The following is a 6,248-nucleotide window of genomic DNA, read 5'->3' as shown; positions in this document are numbered from 1 at the left end:
ACTGGGTAATTGACTCCCTCCGTTTACATCAAGTCAGAGTCACTTGGCTGAAGGACACCAGAGGGTTCTGGTCCCTGGTGTGTGCCAAGGTCTCTTCAGTGTTCCTACTGGAAGACGAATGGGCAGAATCATTTAGACAGTAGTGTAGTTCTGGATTGAGGCAGTGGGGCTGCTGTGCCATCTGGTGGTGGCAGTGAGGAGTTGCAGTAACAGGTTGTCCATGTGTCAACTTAGTCAACCATAAGGAGATGGAAGAAGTCACGGGAGCTGATGTCCTTAGGAAATAATTTAGTAGCTGTGCACTGATTTGTGTCAAAGTGTTTTTTGTTGGATGTTACTTCTGAGCATAAATCATATAAGGCTTGTAATTATTTCCTTTTTCATGATGATATATGCATGTGTTAGATGTGCACCTTTTCCCCTTTGATTATTTTAAAACTTGTTACTCTTTGTCAATAGGCTGCTTTATTGTTTGAGTGTACAGCTGAACTGCTGCACATCTTTACAAGTGGATGTTTTTTCAGTGTGTGTGAGAGAGAGAGGGTGTGTGTGATGGGTGTGAAGCTGAGTCCCCTGTCCCTGGCAGACGGGCATAGTGAAGACGGCTTAACACAAGAACAATGGGGTCCTTTGACCAAAATGACGCCCCCAAGACATGTGGCCTCCTGTCACCGTGGCAACCCCCCATGGGATGGGGAGCGGGCTGACAGCTGGAGAGGAGGACCTACAAAAATGGAGTCCATTTCTTTCCGCTGAAGCTCCTGTAGTCTTTATCTTTTCCCTCTTTGCCCAGTCTGCCTCCACTCGAGGTCCTTATGAATGTGAGTTGCATCTCATTTTACAGCTTCATGTGATTGACCTTATGGGCTTGACTCACCACCTACAACTCCTCAACACAAAGAGACAACAATAAATCAGGTCTTTATGGACTCTTGTTGTTGCCATTAAGAAGAAATCATTGACAAATATGGGGCTGAGCCACAAGATTTCACACTGACTGTACACTTGATTTTACGCCTCATTTTAAATGGACAGCACTTTCTGTACAGATACAAAAAGGCATAATCGGTTATTTGTGCTTCAAGATTTGGAGACTTTCGTCTTTCAATTAGTTAATTAGTAGCTGAATGGTATTAAGTTGTCCCGCTGCCTCAGTCCTTTCTGTGCTGAGTTCTGTTAGTCCTCTATTATTGAGGCTGACAGGCGCACCCTTTAAGCCCTGCACAGCTCTCCTATGGAGCTAAAGACAAAGGCAGGACAACAAGAGACCCTCTAGATACTCTGTGTTATGCTGTCTCAGTGTGTCTGCATGCTGGGGCTGTCTGCTACAAACAGCTGCCTGTACATGCAGCACACAGACCCGAGACGACAAGCAGTGCAATGGATTTATACATATTCAATTTGAAAATTCTCCTTGTAGTTTGTTTGGTGAATAAATCTTTCCTCATGTGGAATGCAGCAAGCAAATCCACTTTGTCATAATGCTGTTACTGTAATAAAACCATTTTAGACATCAGTCACTTTGTAGTAGGTAAGAGCAACTTGTTCAAACTCATCATTATAGCTGCAAAAATATCATTGTACATGAGTCTGCCTTTATTTTTTTTTATCATTAATTATCATCTATTGAGTCAAAGTGTACCCTGTGACAGACTGGTGATGTGTCCAGAACCAGGTGTACCTCACCTCTCACCCAGGTCAGCTGGGACTGGCTCCAACCGTTCCTTATACATAAACTTATCCTAAGTGTCAACAAAAAAGTGACAAATCACTGCATTCCCAGCATTCAAGGTGAAGATTTAGTGTTTTGTTGTGTCCATGAAAACAGTCCAATCTGTTTGCCACAGCTCATTCAGAAAATGACAAATTCAATTGAAAATAGTTCATACATTTTCTGCCGATCAAGCAACTGATTATTGGACAAATTGTTGCAGCTCTACTTATCATCATATCATCAGTAATAGTACATTTCAGTTGTTTAGTTATTGTGATAGTACTACTGCTCATATTTCAGCCTTATAGCAGCAGTGTGAGGAACTCATTGTCAGTAAGACAGAGGTCTTCCCTGTTAAACCCAATATCTTTGGGCCAAGTTACATTTGACATTGTTTTGTTTTGAGCAGCACTTAGTGAAATGCTTTAAATTTCTCTCCTCAAAGGTACATTCACTAAGATTTTACACAGAAGTGAAAATGAGGCAGCGTGTTGTGTCGCTCAGTTATACTAACAACCCCACAAATAAACACAACCCACATTACACCACCCTCATCTTTGAGCCAAGCTGCCTATCTTCTGTGTCAAGTACTAGTTGTGGTTCAGTGTCCCACTCACCATCATAAAGTAGCCTAACCTAAAAGCTAAATAGCTTAATGGTCTGTCTCTTCAGACATGTTGGCCATTTGTATAAATTATAGGTCATAAAGCACTGAAGTCTCTGACGTTGTGGTGCTTTAACTCTGTCATAGAGCTGAGACTTGTAATTGATCATGGCATTTTGTTTGATCCAACTCCAGCTGCTTTGTGTACACTTTGTCATAACCAGGCATCTGTAGTTCATGCTGTAGTGAAACAGTGAAAGGTAAAAAGCACTTAGAAGTGGTTTATGGTCTGAGTTTGAATCACACAGAACACTTTATTGGCTGAAAAGACATTAAGTACAGTCCCTTTTCAAGTGGCACTCACCTGTTTTACACCTCACGGGTCTTGCAGGTGTTTTGGAGAGTAGTACTGCATATGTGTGAAAGGTTCTACTGTATTAAGTATTTAGAGGGAAAAGCTGATGATTTGCCTTAAGCAATGTCTCCTGACTCAGCATCAGAAAACATTTCATAGTGAGAAATCTAGGGTTATGGAGCTTACCAGACCTTTGTAGCATAGTCCACCAGTCTGTCCGGGACTGCATTAGCTACTACTAGGATAATACACTTCCAGCCAAATAATACAGGAGGAACATTATGGGTAATGTAGTTTGCTGGTTGTGACGACAACAAAAAGGTGTCTTAATGAGGTGTTGTTCCACCTTGAGCTTCAGAACAGCTCTTTGTGCTCGTCTGAATGTGTAGTCACTGTTAGAAAGAACTGTCATGGTCTCCACGTTTCTGCTTCATCTGTTACACAGACAATTAGCAGTAGATTCAAGGTAAAATGGATTATTTGACACTACAAACGTTGCAGAGAGGTTACCAGTTCTGTTGACCACAGTCTCAGACTTGTTCAGGACAATGATGAGTATTCTCAGTATGCAACAGTGTATTACATTTTTAAAACACTGACATTTTCAACAGATTGAAAGGAGCAATTGCAGCAGATATTCATATGTAGGTACATTATAGAAAACAAGAATACAAAAGAATGCATTTGATTATCTGATGATATATTCAGAGAAGAGTTGTGTCCTAAAAACTATAGGACAAAGGTCAATCACTACTGTCAGTGTTAATTGCGCTGTCTAACAGGACACAGTTGCCCAGTGACATACCTGTACAAATCTCCACAATGTCTGAGCATGTCGGGACTCGATTTACTCTTAACTGATACAATGAGGGAAAAGTCTGTTTTTAGATGAGGAAAAGTCTGCCAACATATTTATTCATACTGAGCAAATGTGGAGTATACTGTCTCACATCAAGGATGTCCTGCCGAGTTTGAATCTGGTCTCTCTGAATTCAGGTTTCTCTATGTACACATTCCAGAAACACACACACCTTTTGCAGCAAGGATGTGTTCTCCTGGAGTTGGATGTGGATGAGTTCTCCTGTTTGTGTAACTGTGTGACCTGTCCAGAGTGTTTTCCTCCCCTCTGCCTGTTGCATGCTGGGAAATGTTCCAGACCCACTCCTTCTCTGTTGCTTCTTCTTAAAGAAATCCCTGAAGAGAGACTCTGTCTTTAAATCTCTGAGCATCGATCTGAAGGGCACTGAAGGCAGATACTACTTGTCTGTAAAGGGGCCTCAGAGACTAAGCTAAAGAAGTGCTGAAAACTCACTGAAGAAAAATACGCAGCACATTTTCACCATGCATCTTCACAAAATGCACATTTTTAGATGGATACATTGATGTTGTAATTTACAGCAACAGAAAATAAGCCCAATTCAAATAATGAATATGCTGAATACTTAGATACACCAGCAGCAGTCCCATTCTGCCGGTCAGTCCACAGCCTGATCCAGACTGAAATATCTCACCTTCTGGATGGATTGCTATTGAATTTCCTATAAACATTCAGTGTCTTGAGAGAATGAAACTGACTTTAGCTATACTCCAATATAAAAACATAAAAGTAATACATCTCTAATATGACCTTTCATTTTTTTGGCCCTACTGACCTCTATATATGGGACATGATGTTTGTTGATAACGCTTATTCAATAGCATGAGAACAGTCAAATCAGCTGTATTTTATAAAGTACATTACAGTGAAAAGTGTGAACTGAAGGGTCAGCCAGGATCAGGATAAGGCCCTTTTCCACAGCAGGAATCTAACACTTAATTTGGGCTTCTGTCCTCTTTGCCACTGACTACATTCATTTTACATTTTTGGTAGGTGAATGACATAAGCAGCTGTAGAGAAGACAACATTAGAACTGCTACTGATGCTTTTTTTTTTTTTCACATATATTTGAGGATGCCAGCTATGCCAGCAGTAAATGCATTGCACTGCTGGGACCAGCACAAGCTGTTGGCCGGCCAAAAATATTGTCCAGCTAAATGATCTGTGTGCTAGTTTTACACACATGGACAAAACTGTTAGTATCCTTGATTGAAAAGAATTTGACCATAGGGACATGTTAAACTAAAGTGTGTCCTGCAATTACCATCACAGGTGTCTTCAAACTTGTAATCAGTCAGTCTGTCTATTTGCAGGGTGAAAAGTAGTCACTGTGCTGTTTGGTATCATGGTGAGTACCACACTGAACATGGAGCACAGGAAGCTAAGGAGAGAGTTGTCTCAGGAGATTAGAAAGAAAATTACAGACAAGCATGTTAAAGGTAAAGGCTATAAGACCATCTCCAAGGACTTATACCTCTTATGCCTGTTGTAAACAAATGTGAACACTTACAAGTGCTTCAGATAATATCTGCTTAGTATATTTCTTGGTTTCACCTAACCACAAATAGCTAGAAGAAATCTAAAATGCAAGCCAAACCAAAGCTTCGGTCTTATTAATGGAAGGGGTACCTAAAAATTTTGACAACGTGTGTAGGTTTGTTTCAGTGTTTAAGTACTATTTTATTTACCCCGCACTGTTTGGCTGTTGTTGGAGCCTCATTTCTTCTAGACCCTGAAAACTCTGCTGGTTCGCCTCAACTGACTCTAGGCCAGAATTGAAGTAGTGGTTGCCCTGGTAGAGGAAAGTGTAGGAATGTAGAAATCTTTGTCATGGTTATTCTTGTTATGAGACGATCATCTGCTTTATCAGTCACAATCAGCAACACTGCTGGAAATCCCCCAAAGTACCTGGAGCATGTATTTATCACCTATCACCCCAAAACACAGGAAACAAAAGCAAAACATGTGACAATAACCACACATCAGGTTATATTTGACTACTTTTCTGAAATGGAAAGGTTAGGTGGTGCTGAGTTGGTTTGCCGGTTGTAAAGGCCATAGCAGATGATTCACATCATTTTCATATTTATCAAAAGATTCAGTGAACCCTTGTGCCCTGTGTAGAAACATTCATGATTTTTGTTCCACTCGTTAAGTCAGAGTTTTCATTAGTTTGATACAATATAAATGGTAGACTGGGAGATTCTGTGGTTTTCTCCCCAGATGTTTTAGCAGAAAACAGAAAATCTCACACTGCAGCTGTTATTTAGACAGACCTCTACACATGGAGATATTTACACAGGACAGAATCCTAGAAATGTTAAGATAATCTGCATACAAACTGCCTGCCAAGTGCAACCAAAATGTGTACTACTTTTTCTACCAAGTACAGTTGAGGTATTTTGAATTTCTAACATCTATGCACAAACTTTCCTGGCCAGGAATTTGTGATTTTTAAAAAAAAAAAACAGTCTTGGTACAAGCATCAAAACTATGTAAGTAACTATTTAACTGTGTTTTCTGTGTATTAATGTGCTCACTGAGGTCCTTTTAGAGCAGAGGTGACCTGATCAAGATCTGCAGTGGTTGGCTGACTCCTCTGTGAGAAATGGCCCTGGCTGACATGTGTCAGCCATGATAAATGATCAGGTGTTTGGGTCAGTGTTAAGTAAATGAACTCATTATTAATGACCTCGGT

The sequence above is a fragment of the Mastacembelus armatus genome, chromosome 9, assembly GCF_900324485.2.
Source record: "Mastacembelus armatus chromosome 9, fMasArm1.2, whole genome shotgun sequence".
Lineage (NCBI taxonomy): Eukaryota > Metazoa > Chordata > Actinopteri > Synbranchiformes > Mastacembelidae > Mastacembelus > Mastacembelus armatus.
This window is presented reverse-complemented; position numbering follows the sequence as displayed.